The following is a 20,119-nucleotide window of genomic DNA, read 5'->3' on the forward strand; positions in this document are numbered from 1 at the left end:
TTTGCACAAAATGTGCACCAATATCTAACCTAGAAGGGTCATTGTTAGACACTCAATGGCACACAGTCTTTCTTATTTGCTTTCTTCTCGCTGAAGGCATCCTTCTGTCTCCCCAAGCTCATATGTGCTCATAAGCCCTCAATGGTTGGGTGTTTGGGGCACCTGCGTGGCTCAGTTGGTTAAGAGTCTGCCTTCGGCTCAGGTCATGATCTCAAGGTCCTGGGATCGAGCCCCGCATTGGGCTCTCTGCTCAGCAGGGAGCCTGCTTCCCCCTCTCTCTGCCTGCCTCTCTGCCTACTTGTGATCTCTCTGCCTCTGTCAAATAAATAAATAAAATCTAAAAAAAAAAAATAGTTGGGTGCCTGCTCACACACACCTCATTTTTAAAAATCATAGACTAATTCCAATTTTGTTAATATCTTGGTTTTTAATAATCTGATTCCCAAGTAGAAGCCCATCAGGGGTGGCTGAGGCTGGCCACCGCTGATATTCAGATTTGTCTTGGCCAACAACATGGGGAGACTGAAATTTAGGGTACCTTTCTAGAGGAAAAGTACCTGCCCCTCCTGTCTACTTCACAAGGTTATTCTGAGGTTCAAATGAGAAAATCAATGTGAACGGGCTTGGCAAAGCAGAAACTTTATGCCACATATATTCTGTAAGAATGTGGAAGGGCTAAAATGGTATTTACATGGTGTGATAGAAACATTAGCTAAAACTGCTATGGCAATCATAAATGCATCAAATCAATATGCTGTACACCTTAAAACATACACAATGTTGTACGTCAAATATAACTATTTTTTTAAAGATTTTCTTTATTTATTTGACAGAGAGAGACACAGTGAGAGAGGGAACACAAGCAGGGGAGTGGGAGAGGGAGAAGCGGGCTTCCCACTGAGCAGGGAGCCCGATGTGGGGCTCGATCCCAGGACCCTGGGATCATGACCTGAGCCGAAGGCAGAAGCTTAATGACTGAGCCACCCACGTGCCCCAAATATAACTCAATTTAAAAAAAAAAATGAGAGTGCTAAGACCAGATTGCCTTGGGTTCTCAAGAAGTGTGCAGAAGAAGCATCAGGAAACTCCATTTAAAATTTTTGAATCAGAATCCATGGGTAAAAGGCCTGAGAATCTGCTTTTAAAGATCCTAAACAGGGGCGCCTGGGTGGCTCAGTCGATTGAGCATCTGACTCTTGATTTCGGGTAGGGTTGTGTTAGAGCCCCGTGTTGGGCTCCCTGCTCGGCGGGGAGGGTGCTTCTCCCTCTCCCTCTGCCCCTCCCCCCTCAAATAAATAAATAAACCTTTAAAAAAGAAAAAAAGAGATCCCAAACACATTCTGCTACAAATTGTCCTGGGCCCACCCTTGGAGACCACCTCATCCTCAAGTAAGTAATCCTAAATAATGAGGATTACTTACACGTAGGTCTCCTCAGCTGAGCTGAATTAAAGCTGAATGAAGAGAAGGGGGCCTTCGTTTGAGCGTCACATGGCCCACACCACTGCCCGCTTGCCTCTTTTCCATTAATTCTTGGAGACCTGGCCTCAGATAGGAACTTACAAAGAGCACAGAATAGTACCGTGGGCTACTGGGAAATCCCAAGTAATTCTGATTTCCTGATTTATCCAGACATGGTCCCTATGCCAGGGAAACCACCTGCCCCGAAAGTACCAAGATTGTGTGGAAAGAACAGAAAGGGAGAGAAGGAAATAAGGCGGAGAGGCCAAAGGACCAGGTAAGAAAGCATTCAAGGCAGGGAACAGGGATGGTTCTCAAGAACCAAGGATGGAAAACCAAAGAAATTTTAGAAAAAATATGGAGAAAATAATTGGGTTAAATATATTTCACTTCTGAATGACTAAATAAGCAAATGGGAGAACGTTATGATTTAGTAATATATGATTTTATGGAGTATGTGTTTCAGCCGATAGAAGATTTACAAATCGTCCTATGTCTACCAAAGAGGAAAAAGCATAACTGACCTCTCAGAAGTTAATTAAGTACAGTTCTTCTCACTGGCTAATGACCTCTTTTCAGTGACTTATGGTTTGTGGTTGACACGTCCTTGATCATTATCTCTAAGCATCTTAAGAGAGGGAGAACATTCGGCCAGGAGTGCTACATTTGTTGAATGTCCCCTCTAGTAAACAATGTGCGTGCTGCTCCCTGCATGCAAAACTGAGGCTCAAAGGGGTTGAGTAATTTCCCCAAAGTGACAAAGTTGGTAAGTGATGGAGCTGGGCTAGGAAACCAGAGCCTTCTACTCTGAAGCCGGGCTTGGTACATCGTGTTAGAAAACTCACATTCAGAAAAAGGAAGTGACAGATGTAGAGCAATCAATTTTGCAAATACACTGTTTCTGTCCTAAGTGTTCATCTGCATCGGTCAACTGACACACTCGTGAAGACTTTGTTCTGGTGCCCAGTATTATGTTGAGTGCCGAGCAAGAGTCAAGGAGATGCGTGCCACGTCATGTCCAGTCCTAAAATGACTGAAAGTCTACTGGGAGAAACAGTCTGACCTCGTAGGTCAGTTCTGTGCTAAGTTGTCAGGTGGAAACTGGAAGAGCAAGGGAAGCTCCAAGAGGGGACTTCAGTGGGGGCAGCTAAATGGTGAGAGTTGGGTTGGGCTTTAGAATCTGCAAGATGCTGGCAGAGTGACCTGTGTGCCCCACAGTGATTTGACAGGAATGCAAAAGCTTCCCGGAAGAAATTCCCTGAACAACTCCCACCTTGCATATCTTTCCTTTTGGCCAAAGGAAGCAGCAGCATTCCCCTGCCTTGCTGTGGAAGTCTTGTTGGAATACTCTACATTCTTTCTAAATTAATCATTTCCATGTTAAAGAAAAAGAGGCACATGTGACCTTAAGTGGATGGGGCTTCTTCTGGGCTTGAACCCCCTGGGTTGGTCTAAACCAGAGGTTCTTAGATATTTGGGCAATAGGACCCCTTTATACACTCTCAAAAACAATTGAGGACTCCCAAGAACGTTTGTTTATGAGGGTTATGTCTGTCAATATTTACCATATTAAAATTAAAACTGAGAAAAATTGAAAACGTTTATTCATTTAAAAATAACAAAAATAAGCTCATTACATGTGAGCATGGATAGCATACATTTATATGCTACCTATATTTTTCCTAAACAAAGTAAAATTTCATAAGAATAGCATTGCTTTACATTTTTTCACACATCTAATATCTGGCCTAATAAAAGACAGCTGGGTTTTTTTTTATCTGCTTCTGCATTGTGATGCAATACTTTGGTTTGGTTGAAGTATAGGGAGAAAATCTGGCCTCATGCAGATATGCAGTTGGAAAAGGAAGAGTATTTTAATAGTCTTTTCATATGATTGCAGATAATCTTCACTACTATACAAAGAGTGGATGCAATGTGGAATCTGAAACTCTATCATATAGTTACATAAAATCCATTCATCTAGACTGCATTTTACATGCATTTTACCCATATGTGATTTTGTAACATCATGTATTGCTCATCTGGAGGAACTTGGTTCACGAGATCTTCTAAACATTACATTTCATTATACAATATTTTTTTTAAAAATCACATTAATTAATATTCCTACTGCTCTTTCCAGAATAATTTGGAAGTACTGGCAAACTGTCAAGCTTCTGATGAAGGATACAAGTTTTTGAAATTTCTGGTTAGGGAAAGAATACCAATGTTAATTGATCATAACTATGTAAGTCAATTCTGTGCTAAGTTGCTTGGTAGCAGTGGAAGGATGGAGGACATCAGTAAAATGGCAGAGTAAAGACTACTGAAAATCTTCTCCTCTGTAAAAGCAACAAGAATGCTGGCAAAATGTGTCTGAATCAACTTTTTCAGAATTCTGAAAATTAACCAAAGACAATCTGAGGGGGATTTATTCAAGAAAAATTACTGAATCTCAGGAAGAAGAGCAAATTTTCTGGTGTTGTAACTTCCCCTGTCCTATCCCTCATCCCCACCTCCATGGAGTCCTGTAAACCAAGTGTTCACAATCACGGCGAAAATCAGCAGTCTGGCAGCCACAGAAGGGGCCGAACACGGTTGAAGCAACTCCAAAGCCCCCATTCCCAGGGAATTGTCATCTGATCTGTCTGCTGGCTCCCAGAAAGATCTGCTGGGTGGCTCAGTCGGTGAAACGTCTGCCTTTGGCTCAGGTCATGATCCCAGGGTTCTGGAATTGAGTCCCGTGTTGGGCTCCCTGCTCAGCGGGGAGTCTGCTTCTCTGCCCCTCCCATGGCTTATGCGCTCTCTCCTGCTCACTCTCTCTCTCAAATAAATAAATAACACATTAATAAGACTGTGTTTATGTGTCCTGATTCAGAGTTCAACTAGACTGAAGAACATTTTCCCTGAGACATTTGTCAGGAAGAAATTCAGAGGCAACTGTTTAACATGATGGCTGCCTGAGGCAGTGGATAACTGGCGAGACAAACAACAGGCTAACCAGAAAGATTAAAAGGGAAAGCTAGGGAATGAGATGTCCATAGGGGGCATTGAAAAGCTCCAACATGTTTCTGGGAATCCAGAAGGCCATGCACATGTGTATGGCTGTGAGCATGTCCACGGCTATATGTATGCTCAGGAAAGACCTGAGAAGACATTAAGCTCTCAACTCTGACCTGAAGTCTTCGTGCTAGCAGGAAGTGAAGGCTAAGACAGAGTTGCCCACTGCTTGGCTGAGTGTTGAAGGCATGCCCCAACATGTGCACAGAGTCTCTCAACAAAAACTGGGAGACTTACTTGTTCCAGGCATCTAAGGAAATCTCCATGTAGTCATTAGTCAACCACTAAGTAAAACTGAGCAGACTTCAGTGACCAGAAACAATAAAGAATACTGACTTAAAGAATTAGTTCAGAAAAGTCACTAAACAAACAAATAACAAGCCCTGGGAAAGGGGGAGAATGGAAGTTCTTAGTTCAGAGAAGGGACTGAAGTGATAGCTTGAAAGCTTGGTTTTTTTTTTTTAATTGGGGTATAACTGACATATAACATTACATTAGTTTCAGGTGTATGACATAATGATTCGATATTTGTATACCTTGTGAAATGATCACTGCAATAAGTCTAGTTAACAACAATCACCACAGTTACAAATTTCTTTTTCTTGTCATGAGAACTTTTAGGATCTACTCTCTCAGCAACTTTCAAATACACAATACATTATTAACTACAGTCACCATACTGTACACAACATTTTCAGGACTTACTTATTTTATAGCTGGAAGTTTGTACCTTTTTAAAAAGTTTGGATTTTTATCACTAGGAACAAATACTATTAGTTTTCCTTGAAGTGGCAGGTCTACTTTGTTAATTTTCAAGACAATGTTTGCCAAATATCCGAGGCAGGATAATCATCATTTGTTCATTGTTCTTCCAAGTAAAAATTGTACTCCATGAAAAAGTGGCTAGTTCAATTTGCAACTTAAACAATCAGACAGGTGCTTTCCCTCAAGATGACTATCATCTCAAGGAAATCCAGCAGAGATGCTCTGGGCATATTTCCCATTTCCTTACAGGGCAGAAAAAGGGCTTTATCAAGATTTAATGAAATTAACAATTTTTATTGCTGCATCCGAAACACAAGCAAGCAAAATGTTTTGGGTTTTGGTTTGTTTTTAACCACGGCTGTATGGCAGTGAAGAATTCTATGACAACTAGTATAATTTGGGACCACTGCCTAGGTTCATGCTAAACCACCAACAGTTTTACCATCTATTGCTTTTTATCATCACTCCATATGTCAAAACAGTGAAAAAGACAAATAATGTTTCAGTATTTTTGTGATAATAGTTTTGATCTGGCAGATCCTCTGAAAGGTCATTAGGGACCCCCAGGGGTCCATGGACCACACTTTGAAAACCACTAATTAAAGTTATTCACTGAGGGAAGCTTTAAAGTGCTCTCAGCATTCTCCCATGGCAAAACACCTGGCAGAGGAGTGCTCTTGCACTCTGGAAGATGGGCAGCTGCATGGAAGGCTGATGTTTTGCTCGGTATAATCATTTAGGTGCTCCCTTAGGCAGAGGACTCTTTGGGCCTCAATTTCCTGACTTACAAAGAGGAAGAAGACCTATGTCTGGGTCCCACCCCCTAGAGATTCTGATTTAATGCTCAGTGCATGGGTCTACACGATTTAATTTGGGGCAGGAGAAGGCTGGGTCCATCAATGAAGGAGGGGAAGGGGGGCGCTAACCTTAGAAGTTCCTCGGGATCTCGCCAACTTAGGATGGTTTTGTGCTTTGGGAACAGGATTATAAATTGAGTGAGAACTAAGAGTACATAAGAACATGAAAATAGAGGGTTTGGGAATAGAATGTAACAGGTGCAAAAAGAAGACAAGGAATCCATTTTCTTCTCTAGCTACCCGCACAACAGACTTATCAGACCTGATAGTCTTTGAAATCCCTACATTCCAATCCCCACCCTTACTGCCTCCTGGGGGGGGGGGGGCAGGTTGGGTTTTCACACACACTCCTTATACATCTATTCATTCACCACCCCACTGACACAAATAAAATAGAATGACTTACTCCCGTGTGGACTGAAAAGTGGATTTCCCCAGCTCAGGTTGCTTCTCTTCTCTCTTTTGTCTCCTGGAGGTCATTCCCCTGCTCCCCAGAAAACTCTCCCAACAAGATTAAAATTGCTGAAACAAACCCTGCAATCTGACCAGACACCCTGAGGACAGAGTTTGTGGGAGAGGAAGCTCAAGCTATTGGCTGGAGGTAAGACATGAAATCCTCTCTGGGCTTCAGGTATTTTTCTATTTTACTATGTGCCACTTTCCAGGGGAGGAAAACAATCTCTGGGAACAAAATGTCTGCAGCCAGGAATGCGGGGGGGGGGGGGGGGGGGGGCGGCCAAAGCCCCCCCCTCCCCCACTGGATTTTCTGAGCCTTGCCTGCCTGTGCAGCAGGAAGGAAAGCGCCTGGTTCAATAAATAAATACACGATGACATCTGTGTCCTTGCCACCGTCACAGCACCAGGTGAAGCTCAAAATATTTTCTTACACTAAGTGTATCTTATTACTTGCCTAACTGCTACTATCAAATCTGATTGATTGAATTATTCAGAATGACTAAAGGAATAAGAAAGGCTTGGGTTTTTTCATGCCCCAAAGCTATGTTTGTTGTAGAGATGGGGGAACTCTAACACTGGAAACGCACACAACTTCTTGATCTTATTTTCTACAATCAACTAGACACATTTCCAAAAAATGATGAGGAGTTTCCATATACATTTACCAGTTTACTCATTTATCCAGTGGATTTACTGAACCACAAGTCTGAAGACTGAAAGATGACTTGGAGCCGTGCAGCCCCTGGGCCCACCTGCCTCCCTCTCCCAGCGCCCTTCCCTGCTCTGCTCTGTCTCCCGGAGCTGACCCTTGAGGCCCAGGCTCCCCAGCTCCCAGGACCACTGGCTTCCTGCTGCATTGGACCACAGGGAGGCAGGAGATTGGAGAGTGGGGAGAAGAGAAAAGTCACCTCTGGTGGGATTTCTAAGAGGACATCCCTCTGTCATCGTCAGTAGCTCCAGGTCCCATGGGACAGGACCACCAGGGTCCCAGCTTTTGCCCTGTGACCCGGAACTAGTCGTCCTGCCGCCTCCCTTCACCCGCGAAGCCTAGGGAATGGTAGCTTCCTGCTGATGCTCATTTCTGGGTGACCCCTGTTTGTTTCAATCACTTGTACAACCCCATATTGAATGCCTGAAAATAGTTTTTGTCTTCCTGGTTAGACCCTGACAGATGGAGAGATGATTTAGTTCACTTACGTTGGAACTGAGGCCCCGAGAAGATGTGTCTTAAGTAACACAGTTAAAAAATTATAAGAAATGTCTACCACGTGTAAGGCACTGTGTTAGGCTCTGTATAGACAATAAAGATGGTAAATTCCTAGGCCCTTCCTAGGAGCTTCTCAGCCAATAAGAGAAATGAGGTATTGATACCAATGGCTATAATACAGAACGGTACATGCTAAGGGCTATTAAAAATCCGACCAATTATGGAGGTTCGGGTCAGGGGCTGCAAGATAATGAGGGAAGGTTTCCTGGGTATTTAAAAGCTGAAGCAGAGGCTCCTGGGTGGCTCAGTCGGTGAAACGTCTGCCTTTGGCTCAGGTCATGATCCCAGGGTTCTGGAATTGAGTCCCGTGTTGGGCTCCCTGCTCAGCGGGGAGTCTGCTTCCCTGCCCCTCCCATGGCTTGTGCGCTCTCTCCTGCTCACTCTCTCTCTCAAATAAATAAATAAATAAATAAAATCTTAAAAAAAAAAAAAAAAGGAAGAAAAAAGAAAAAAACCTGAAGCAAGCCTAGGAAATACACGGTAGGATTTTGGCAGGAAAGCTGGTATATGCCCGGGGTTGGGGAGGGGGCTGACCATTCCAGGCAGAAGAAACAGCCTCAAGGTGAGACTCTGGGGGAGCAGTGGGCTAAAAGGTAGGGCCACTGCATTATTTATTGTTTAAACAGAACAGGTTTGGGGCACCTGGGTGGCTCAGTCGTTCAGCGTCTGCCTCAGGTCATGGCCCCAGGGTCCTGGGATCGAGCCCCATATCGGGCTCCCTGCTCAGCAGGAAGCCTGCTTCTCCCTCTCCCACTCCCCCTGCTTGTGTTCCCTCTCTCGCTGTATCTCTCTCTGTCAAATAAATAAATAAAATCTTTAAAAAATTAAAAAAAAATAAACAGAACAGTTTTGAGGATGAAAAGGGACACTATTTTTTTTAAAGATTTTATTTATCTATTTGGCAGAGAGATACAGAGAGAGAGCAAGTAGGCAGATAGGCAGGCAGAGGGAGAGGGAGAAGCAGGCTCCCCGCTGAGCAGGGAGCCCGATGCGGGACTCGATCCCAGGACCCCGGGACCATGACCCGAGCCGGAGGCAGCCGCTTAACCGACTGAGCCACCCAGGCGCCCCAAGGGACACTATTAATACTTACACAGAGACCACAGGCAGAAACCAGGGCCATGCCTGGGAAATGGAGACTGACTCAGGTAAATCAGGAGGTACGGTCACCCACCAGGAACTGGGCAGGGCCCAGATCGGGGGGGATTTTCCACCCCGGACTGAGGAGTTTGGACCTCAGGCTTACTGGGAATCTCTGGGAATCCAATCAAAGCAGCCATTTAGGGAGGAATGGAAACCATGCTGTAAGATGCTCACCACACGTAGCAGGGTAAGGATGGAGGGCTCCTGCTCTCCCTACCTGACATGGCCTGTGGTCCCTGCTCCAGCAGGAACACCTCATTCTTCCATATGTCCTGTTGGACCTACCACAAGACATGCCCAGCCAGTGTGTGGGACTTGAGAAAGGGGAGAGAAATTGATGGCATAAGACTTGTCTCCCAGGGGAGCTGCCAGTTTTGCAGAGAGATAAGACTTTCAGGTGTTACACAGGGAGCAATATGCAATTTGCAAACTCTAGTGTCATTGAATCTCAAAAGGCACAACTGAGGCAGGGAGCGTTTCTGGTGCTAGGAGGGGAGAGGTCAGGGTGACCTGGATCTTCAGACAACGTGCCAGGAGCGTGGAACTTGAGCATAGTGTGGAAGGATTAAATTTTGGCTGGTGGGAAGGTGGGGAGGGCATTCCTGGTAGGTGTAGCAGAGCTGGAATGAGCAGGTCATGTGTAAGGGACAGTAAAAAATTGAGCTGGTAGGGGAGAGAGCCCTAAAGGACAGGAGCTGGGGGCTGAAAGGCACAGGGTTTCTCAGGAGCACGGCACACGAGCGAACGGCAGCGGGAATTCTACTTTTCCCCTTCACCCGAGTGCAATTCTGAGCAGAGGGGGGAGGCAGTTTGCAAAGCCAGTATAGCACAGGGGTTAAGGGACAGACTTAGCAGCAAGACTGCCTGGGTCCACACCCTGCCCATTCACTGTGTGACATGGACAAGCTCCCAAAGTACAACAACTATACCTACCCCAGAGGATGACATGAGGACTGTGGGAGGTTATTCCTAGAAGTGCTTAAAGCAGGGCCCTGCACACAGGAAGCACTGAATTAGCAGTTCTCAGCCCTGGCTGAGCATTAGAGTCACCCACCAGGAATTGGTATTCACCATTCACTATAATGGTGAATACACGTCATTATGCATTCATCCAAACGCATGGGCTGTGCAACACCAACAGTGAATCCTAATGTAAACCACGGACTCTGGGTGATAATGATGGCTCATGTAGGCCCACTGATGGGAACAGCTCTACCACTCTGGTGGGGGATGTTGACTGTGGGGGAAGCTGTGCATGAGGTGGGTCAAGGGCGGATGTGGAAACTGTGCTTTCTGCTCAGCTTTGCACTGGACCTAAAACTGCTCTAAAGAATGAAGTATTCAAAAGGGGGAGAAATACCAGGGTCAGGGCTCTACCAAAAAAAGCAATTAAGCAGCATCTCAAGGATGAAGGGCTTCACCATGGGTATTTTCTAAGCTTCCCAGGTGATTCTAAAGGATAGCCAGAGCTCAGAAGCATTGAGCTAAATGAACGTTAGCTCTTGTATGATCGTGAAGGCGGTAAGGGAGTTGGTAAATTGATGGAAGAGGAGGGATCTTAAGGGTGGTTCAACATTCGCAAATCAATCAATGCGATAGAACACATTAATAAGAGGAGGGAGAAGAACCATAAGGTCCTCTCAACTGATGCAGAAAAAGCATTTGACAAAATACAACATCCTTTCCTGATTAAAACTCTTCAGAGTATAGGGATAGAGAGAACATTCCTCAAGTTCATAAAATCCATCTATGAAAAACCCACAGCGAATATTATCCTCAATGGGGAAAAGCTGAGAGCCTTTCCCTTAAGATCAGGAACACGTCAAGGATGCCCACTCTCGCCACTACTGTTCAACATGGTACTAGAAGTCCTAGCAACAGCAATCAGACAACAAAAAGAAATAAAAGGTATTCAAATTGGCAAAGAAGTCAAACTCTCTCTTTTTGCAGATGACTTGATACTTTATGTGGAAAACCCAAAAGACTCCACCCCCAAATTACTAGAACTCATACAGCAATTCAGTAATGTGGCAGGATACAAAATCAATGCACAGAAATCAGTTGCTTTCTTATACACTAACAATGCTACTGTAGAAAGAGAAAATAGAGAAACGATTCCATTTACAATAGCACCAGAAACCATAAGATACCTCGGAATAAACCTAATCAAAGAGGTCAAGGATCTATACTCTAGGAACTACAGAACACTCATGAAAGAAATTGAAGAAGACACAAAAAGATGGAAAAATATTCCATGCTCATGGATCGGAAGAATGAACATTGTTAAAATGTCTATGCTACCCAGAGCAATCTCTACCTTCAGTGCCATCCCGATCAAAATTCCAATGACATTTTTCAAAGTGCTGGAACAAACAACCCTAAAATTTGTATGGAATCAGAAAAGACCCCGAATCGCCAAGGAAATGTTGAAAAAGAAAAACGAAGCTGGGGGCATCACGTTGCCCGATTTCAAGCTATATTACAAAGCTGTGATCACCAAGACAGCATGGTACTGGCACAAAAACAGACATATAGACCAATGGAACAGAACAGATAACCCAGATATGGACCTCAACTCTATGGTCAAATAATCTTTGACAAAGGAAAAAACATGCAATGGAAAAAAGACAGTCTCTTCAATAAATGGTGCTGGGAAAATTGGACAGCCACATGCAGAAGAATGAAACTCGACCATTCTCTAACACCATTCACAAAGATAAACTCAAAGTGGATGAAAGACCTCATTGTGAGACAGGAATCCATCAAAATCCTAGAGGAGAACATAGGCAGTAACCCCTTTGACATCACCCACAGCAACTTCTTTCAAGATACATCTCCAAAAGCTAGTGAAACAAAAGCAAAAATGAACTTTTGGGACTTCATCAAGATAAAAAGCTTCTGCACAGCAAAGGAAACAGTCAACAAAACAAAGAGGCAACCCACAGAATGGGAGAAGATATTTGCAAATGACACTACAGATAAAGGGCTGGTATCCAAGATCTATAAAGAACTTCTCAAACTCGACACCCAAAAAACAAATAATCAAGTCAAAAAGTGGGCAGAAGATATGAAAAGACACTTCTCTGAAGAAGACATACAAATGGCTAACAGACATGAAAAAATGTTCATCATCATTAGCCATCAGGGAAATTCAAATCAAAACCACATTGAGATACCACCTTACACCAGTTAGAATGGCAAAAATGGACAGGGAAAGAAACAACAAATGTTGGAGAGGTTGTGGAGAAAGGGGAACCCTCTTCCACTGTTGGTGGGAATGCAGGTTGGTATAGCCACTTTGGAAAACAGTGTGGAGGTGCCTCAAAAAATTAAAAATAGAGCTACCCTATGACCCAGCAATTGCACTACTGGGTATTTACCCCAAAGACACAGATGTAGTGAAAAGAAGGGCCATATGCACCCCAATGTTCATAGCAGCAATGTCCGCAATAGCCAAACTGTGGAAAGAACCAAGACGCCCCTCAACAGATGAATGGATAAAGAAGATGTGGTCCATATGTACAATGGAATATTACTCAGCCATCAGAAAGGATGAATACCCAACTTTTACATCAACATGGATGGGACTGGAGGAGATGATGCTAAGTGAGATAAGTCAGGCAGAGAAAGTCAATTATCATATGGTTTCACTTATTTGTGGAACATAAGGAACAGCATGGAGGACATTAGGAGAAGGAAGGGAAAAATGGGGGGGGGAATCGGAGGGAGAGATGAACCATGAGAGACTATGGACTCTGAGAAACAAACTGAGGGTTCTAGAGGGGAGGGGGGAGGGGAGATGGGTTAGCCCGGTGATGGGTATTAAGGAGGGCACGTACTGCATGGAGCACTGGGTGTTATACGAAAACAATGAATCGTGGATCACCACATCAAAAACTAATGATGTATTGTATGGTGACTAACATAACATAATAAAATTAAAAAAAAAAGAGGAGGGATCTTTGCCTGGGCATGTATCAGGAGTGATTTTTGGCTCTCTTGTGGCACAAAAGTGTTAAGCTTTTGACAGCGTTTTGAACCTCTGGGAGCAAAACAGGCTGACCAGATATTCTTTAAATAAGAAATGAGCAAACTGACTTCAGGAAGGGGGAAAAAAAAAAAAAAACCCTACAGCGTTACTACCATCAGGCTTAGTTAATAGACAACTGAACTCTCTTATCAAAAGAAAACTCAAGGGTGGTTGGAAACAGTCCCTACCACGCACCCAGGCTAGCATAATGCCCAGAATGTGTCCAGAAATCTCAAGGTACATTGTGACCACAGAAAAACTCCTACATTAAATTGTAAATCCATCTTTGAAAGACATGGCATCTTGAGAACAGGACCAAGAACAGCACACTCCTAGACACTGGAGGACTCAGAGCTCTTTTATAAAATCAAGTTAGCTTAGAATCCAGAAAGACCAAGACTGCTAACTCACCAAACACCCAGCACGCCCAAAATCAAACTCTGGAATTTCCTATCCAAACCTACTTCTTGTCTCCAAAAAAAAAAAAAAAAAATTGTCATTCGTTCTACGAATCATTCATGGGGCACACTTCAGAGTCCCCTTTTCTCATTCCCTTTCCGCACCCCATCCAGCAGGAACTCCTGGCAGAGGGATCCAGAGCCTAGAGGCTTCCTGCCACCTGATCCAGGACCACCCTGGATGGGGCCACTTCCTCCCTTGTCTGGATCACGGCCTTGCTGCTTGCAGGTCTTCCTTGCTCTGCCCCGTGCCCTCTGCAGCAGCCACAGTGACCGGGCACGCTCCCGCCTCCAGCTTCCTTCTGCCCCTGCCGGTCCCTCTGAAGAGAACACTCTGCCCCAGGATAATCCCACCACCGCCTCACTCACCCTCCCCACCTGTGCTCATAGCCCCTCAGCAGAGACAGCTTCCTTCTGAGACTCCTTCCCTTCGCTGCCCTCCTTTACTCTTTGTCACCTGACACCACTGGCTTTGCTGGTGTGACTAATGTGTGACTCTTTCTCTGTCCCTATCCTATGAGATCAGGACTTCACTGTGCTCCCTCACAGGGTCCCCAGGGTCTTGAATGGCTCTGGCATACAGGAGGCCCTCCATGAATCCTGATTTTTGAAGGCAATCCTCATGATCACTTCTCTTTGAGTTATACACCAGCACACACGTTAGTAGGTCTTATTTTGGAAGACGGCTCTGGTAGAGGGAAATGCAGTGAGTAATGTAATAGGACCCACGGGTACTGGGAGACAGAATTTTTGGCTTCTAATCCTGGCTTTGTTCCTAACCAGTTGTTAAGAACTTGGATGAGCCCCATGATCTCTCTGGGCCTTGGGTGATCTATAAAGTAAAACTCAACTGGGTTTGACCAATTAAATCAACCTTTCTTAGGTGCTGGACCTGAGTGTCAGTATTTTTTAAAGCGTCCTTCACGTGTAACAGAGAGCCAGGAGCGGGACAGTCCTTAGAGCTGGGCTTCCTGTGTGTCAGTGGGCACAGGAATCCCCTGGGACCTTGTTAAAATGCAGAATCCGATTGGCAGGGCGGGGGGCAGGGACTCGGGCAGTCTAACGAGCCCCAGGGGCTGCAGCTGCTGTTGCTGCTCCAAAATCAACTTTGAAGGGCAAGGTCTTAGAGTCGCTTCCAGCTCCAGGACTCCAGTGTTTGTAAAGAGTGAAAGTCCCTTTATTAAATTCTCAGAAAAATATCCACCGTCGCTTGACTCACTGCTCAATTTGAGCTGAGTTCCCAGTAAATGCCTGACAAGCTGCCCCCGCAAGCAGCTCTGTGGGTGTTGGAGCTAGTTTTGCTTTTTTAGAAAACCAACCACTGCACCCAGGTGGCGGGGGGGCAGGGGTGTGTGTGTGTGTGTGTGTGTGTGTGCACAAAACCAGACCCGAGAACTTCTCTCTCAAAAGCAGCCTGAGAGGCCCGCAGTCAGGGAAGAAACTGTCACAGTTTGATGGCTTCTCTTTGTCTGCTGCTCTGCCAGAGACTTGGTGCTTGCTACATCCCTCCCTGTCATTCCTCTGGGCCATCTCACTGTGCCTCTGCCTTGCTCCCGTCTCTTGGGACACTGTAGGTGAGCAGGGCTGGCCCCTGACAGCCGGTAGGAAAGCAGGGAGCCACAAGGCACCTGGGAGGAGCAGGCTCAGGTTGTAGGAAAGCTGATCTAGGCTGGTGAGGAGGAAGAATCCTCACCCTACCGGCGTGGCAACCCAGGGAATGGGAAATGACAAGGACAGAGAGGGGGCAGCCACGTAAAGATCAGAAGCTCAGACTCCCTGGAGCTCAAATGGCCCCAGGGTCTGTTGACATAGTGGCCTGCTCCTACAGCTCCTGCAGGGGAGAGGCCTTTTATAATTACTTCCTGTCTTCACAGTCCTCTTAGACTGCATAGTCTCTAAAGTAATAGTCCGCTGACCACCAAGAAGCCACAGTAATTCAAATCAGGTCCCCACATTGATGGGGAGGAACCATGGAATGGTTCTGCAGGGGAGGAAAAAGTTTCCTCGACCCTGTCAGGGTCCCTGCATGGGTCTGAAAATTAAAAGACAAGGACAGACTAGCAGGAGAAAAGCATACACATTTTATTTAATTTTTGCACATACAAGGGACCCTTCACAAGAGAATGAAGACCTGAAGAAATGACAAGAGCAGAAAGCTTTTATACCTTTTAGACAAAGAAACACTAAGTTTGTGACGAATTGATAAGACAAAGGGGTTTGGGCTAGAGGTAGCAAATGGTGAAGAAGTAAAGTAACTAGGAAGATAAGAATGAGTTTGACAAGGTTGTTTGTGTACAGATCTCCTGGCCCCAAATTCCTTGTCCCTGGTGATAAAAATGGCTTCCCTCCTCCTGGCCCAGGAAATGTACCTTTCACATAGGATTTATGACCTGTTTCAGGGAAGCATGGAAAGGATGGTTGGGGTAGGGGTGGGGGGCTCAGACCTTCCTCCTTCTGCCATGTTTAATAATTCCTTCAGTTTAAATTATTTTATATGCCAAGGTGCCATATTTTGAGGAAGAGTGCCTGAACCCTATCAGCATTTCCCCCTCTCTTGGCAAAACTGTGGAGAATATAACAAAAGTACTGAATGCATTATGTAATTTATCCCATAAATCCTTACTGAATGTCTGATGATAGCCAGACACTGAGCAGGCCCTGGAGGTACAGCAGGGAACACTGGACACGTTTCTCTTCCCATGGAATTTACGTTCCAGCTGGGGGATACTCACAATAAACACAAATACAAATAAATAAGCATCATGACTGGAAGCAATCCAAGTGTCCATCCACAGGTGAATGGCATAACCAATTCTGGTAGATCCAAACAATGAAACACTGGAACGCTGTTCCATTATTAAAGGAAGGAACTATTGACACACGAAAGGACACAGATGATTCTGAAGATAATTATGGGGAGTGAAAGAAGCCAGATACAAAAGAGTACATGCTCTATGATCTCGTTTACATAAAATTCTAGAAAAGACAAACCTGTCTCCAGGGATAGAAGGCAGAGGGGTTGCTGTGCAAGATGGGCGAGAGAGAGGGGCAGAAGGGCTGGGCTGCAAAGGGGCACTGAGAAATTGTTTGACGGTGAGAGTTACGTTCATCTTGATGGTGGTGATGGCTTCATGGGTGTGTGCATGCATCAAAGCTTACCAAACCGAACACTTTAAAGGTGTGCTTCATTGTGTGTCAACTGCACCTACACAAAGCTGTTCAATGTATGTACACATACACACACACACACACACACACACACACACACACACATTATGTCATGTGCTATGTGAAAAATAAAGATAAGAAGGTAGGACATGCTGGGGGCAGGGGGGGTGGTACTACGGGTGGCTGGTCAGAGAAGGCCTTAGTGATCCAGGTGAGTTGGAGCAGACATGAGAACTAGCCATGGGGCTATGTGGGGAGGGAACATCCCGGGTAAAAGGAAGAGCAAGTGCAAAGGCCCTGTGGGAGCAAGCTGCTAGACCTCATTAACATCTTTGAGCTCTGAAATGGCCCAGAACTGAGTTAAAGCATTAAGATCGCCTGGGTGGCTCAGTCGGTTAAGCATCTGCTTTGGCTCAGGTCATGATCCCAGGGTCCAGGGGTCAAGCCCCGCATCAGGCTCCTTGCTCAGCGGAGAGTATGCTTCTCCTTCTCCCTCTGCCCCTGCTTGTGCTCTCCCTCATGCACACTCTCTCTCTCATACTCTCTCTCTCTGTCTCAAATAAATAAATATATCTAAAAAAAAAAAAAATTGCCCCAAGCTTCACATACAGTCTTGCATCTGTCCTGACCACCCAGGTAGGGTCCATGTCTTTAGCCTGAGCCTGGCTTCTTAACATCAGCTCTGGAAATCTGCACTAAGATTATCATTCAAGAATTCAGAGATCGGTTTGATCCCATCTTCTCTGAAATGGGCAGGCAGCCTGATTCCGCTTTCAAATTCTTATGACGAAGAAACACTGTGTCTAACAAAATACAGAAGCCCTCAGGGTAAGAAGAATTAACATTTACTAAGCATCTGGTAAGTGCCAGGCACTGTTCTAAAGACCTAATGTGTATTATCTCATTTAATCTTTACCCAATCTACCCAGCAAGGTAGGTACTATTATTATTCCCACTTTACACATCTAGAAACTGAGGCAGATAAGAGGATAAGCAACAGGCCCAATTAAGAGGAGCGGGGGCGGGGGGGGCCCAAGATTTGACCCCAGGCAGTAAGACTCTGGAGCGAGCCCTCATAAATATCCACATGTGGCCTCACAGCCTGTTACAAATCCTTGATTCTTAACCAGTGGGCCCCTGCACACCCCACTGGCCCAGTCCAGGCCTGTCCCTGTACATGGCCGGGACAACTTCCACATTTGGAGCGGTCTTAGGGACTGAATTGTGTCCCCCTAAAATTTCTATGTTGAAGCCCTAACCCCCAATGTGTTGGTATTTGCAGATGCAGCCTTTGGGAGGTAGTTAGGGTTAGGTGAGGTCATGAGGGTAGGACCCTCATGATGGGATTAGTGCCCTGATGAGGAGAGACAGTAGAAAGCTTGCTCACTATATGAGGACACAGCAAGGAGGTCACTATATGCAAACCCGGAAGAGGGTTCTCACCACAACCCCACCATGCTGGTACCTTTATCTCAGACCCCAGCCTCCAGAACTGTGAGAAATTACTTTCTGTTGGTTAAGGCCCCCAGGATGTGGTATTTGTGAGCTGACTAATGCAGGCAGGGTCAGGTGGACCATGCCAGGTACAAACCCCTCTCATAGGTCCAGCTCATTCTTGGGTTCATCTGGGGCTCAGGTGTGGCCTCGAGGGGGTCCTGGGAGGATCGAGAGAGTTGGCCTTCCTCACCCATATGAGTGGGACTCGGGCTGAGGCCTGGGCTGGTGTCTTAGGAACTGAGGGGTTGAGGTGCTGGGACTGGCCCAGCCTTGTAGGACTCAGAAGAAGGGAGAGGGCAAACCAGGCAGTCAGAAGTGACGGAGTTTGGAGGCAGGCAGAGAGGAGGCTCAGGGTCCAAGGCTCACAAAGAACTAAAAGTAAGGGGAGGAGGGGGACAGAGTCAGAGATACGAGAAGCTTCCAGGCATGATGGGGCAAGGATGGGGTAAATTTCATGGGAGGCCCTTGGCTGAGTGCATGAGAGGCAGGAAATAAGGCTGTGCTGGCCAGGACAAGGACACGTGTTCCCAAACCAAATTTTGTTCTTAGTCTTGCCCGCCCGCCTGCAACCACCTGCCCTGCGCCCCTCCCTGCAGAGTTGGAGCAAAGCCCATCCCGGGCCTGATTTGGTTCCAGCTCTTCTCCCTTGTCAAGCACCTTCTTTATGATGCTCACCTTTAAAACAGACTCAAACGATCGCTAGTACTAATGCCGTGATTTCTACAGCAGTGAGACTCCCCATCTTGTCAGTCATCAGAAGTGCTGGACCGAGATTCCGTGATTACAAATTAAGACTGAACCCCAGCTGGCCCAAAACTTCCCAAATGTTACTGGTCTGCTCTAAGTCCTCAGAAAGTGGTGATGGAGTGGCATTTACAAAGACATTTAGCACTCGTCCAATTTCCAGGGATTACTGCACCTTTCTCTGTCCCAACATCTTGGGAGGGGCTCCTGGATCAATCTGTCCCCTGTTTCCAAACTAGCATTGATTTGCCCTGAGAGCCAGCACCACAGTGAGAGCAACGGCCCAAGTCCAGCCCTCAGGAAAAGATGAGTGTCCCATTTCATGGCTCCCATAACCATTCACTCCTCTGACACACTTACCTAACCAAAGTCAAAACCAGAATGGGAGGACAGGCTGTGAATTCTCGGCACAGACCCATTACCCTGGGGACTAAATGGGAGTTTCTCGTCAGACCCTCAGGACTCATTCAAGAAACGCTCCAGGCATGGTCTGAGGAACGACTACAACAATTCATTCAGGAGGAATGCCCGCCTGGGCTCAGTGCTGGGAACACAGAGGTCTTCGGGGTGCTGAAAGTTCTACCAGTCATCCTTAAGACTCGTTAGACCTACTTAAGCTCACAGGAACATGAAGTCCACAAAATGCTTTCCAACCCCAGATGAAATGCCTTTTCCTATCTTAGTCAAGACAGCAAGATTCAGTCATCTTTATTTCTACCCAATGGTTCCTCGATGAAACACATTAATTATATCTCACCCTCCAAGAGGGAAATAGCAGAGGGAAAATGCAGCCAAGCTATGCTACCTTTCCTACCTCCAAGTTGCCCTATTTTTAATCAGTTCCAAAATTATAGTTCCACGTAGGGACATGTTCAAATTGCACAAAATAACTATTATTTACAGGGTATTCTAAATTCTTTGCACATCTTGATTTAATCCCCATACCAATCCCATAAAGCAGTACTACCATTATCCCCATTTTGCAGATGAAAAAACTGAGTCTCAGAGAGGCTAAGTAACTTGCTGAAGATGATACAGTGTATAAGATCTGGGATTTAAATCTAGACAACCCAGCTTCATACCCTTGCTCTAAATGGTGGAAATAATCTCCTGTCCTTTGTTAGTAAAGCTGATGGTGACAATTCTGTTAGCAAGACAGGTGCCTTGAAGTGTTTCTTGCAGGAATACAGATGTTTTAAACTGATTCTCCAATA

At 45.4% G+C, this 20,119-nt stretch overlaps 1 protein-coding gene across 1 annotated transcript in view; it reads right to left on the minus strand.

Annotated features, from left to right (window-relative positions):
- Window positions 1–20,119, minus strand: part of ALPK2 (alpha kinase 2) — a 124,305-nt gene that overhangs the window by 77,354 nt on the left and 26,832 nt on the right.

Source organism: Zalophus californianus, chromosome 14 (genome assembly GCF_009762305.2).
Source record: "Zalophus californianus isolate mZalCal1 chromosome 14, mZalCal1.pri.v2, whole genome shotgun sequence".
Taxonomy (NCBI): Eukaryota; Metazoa; Chordata; class Mammalia; order Carnivora; family Otariidae; genus Zalophus; species Zalophus californianus.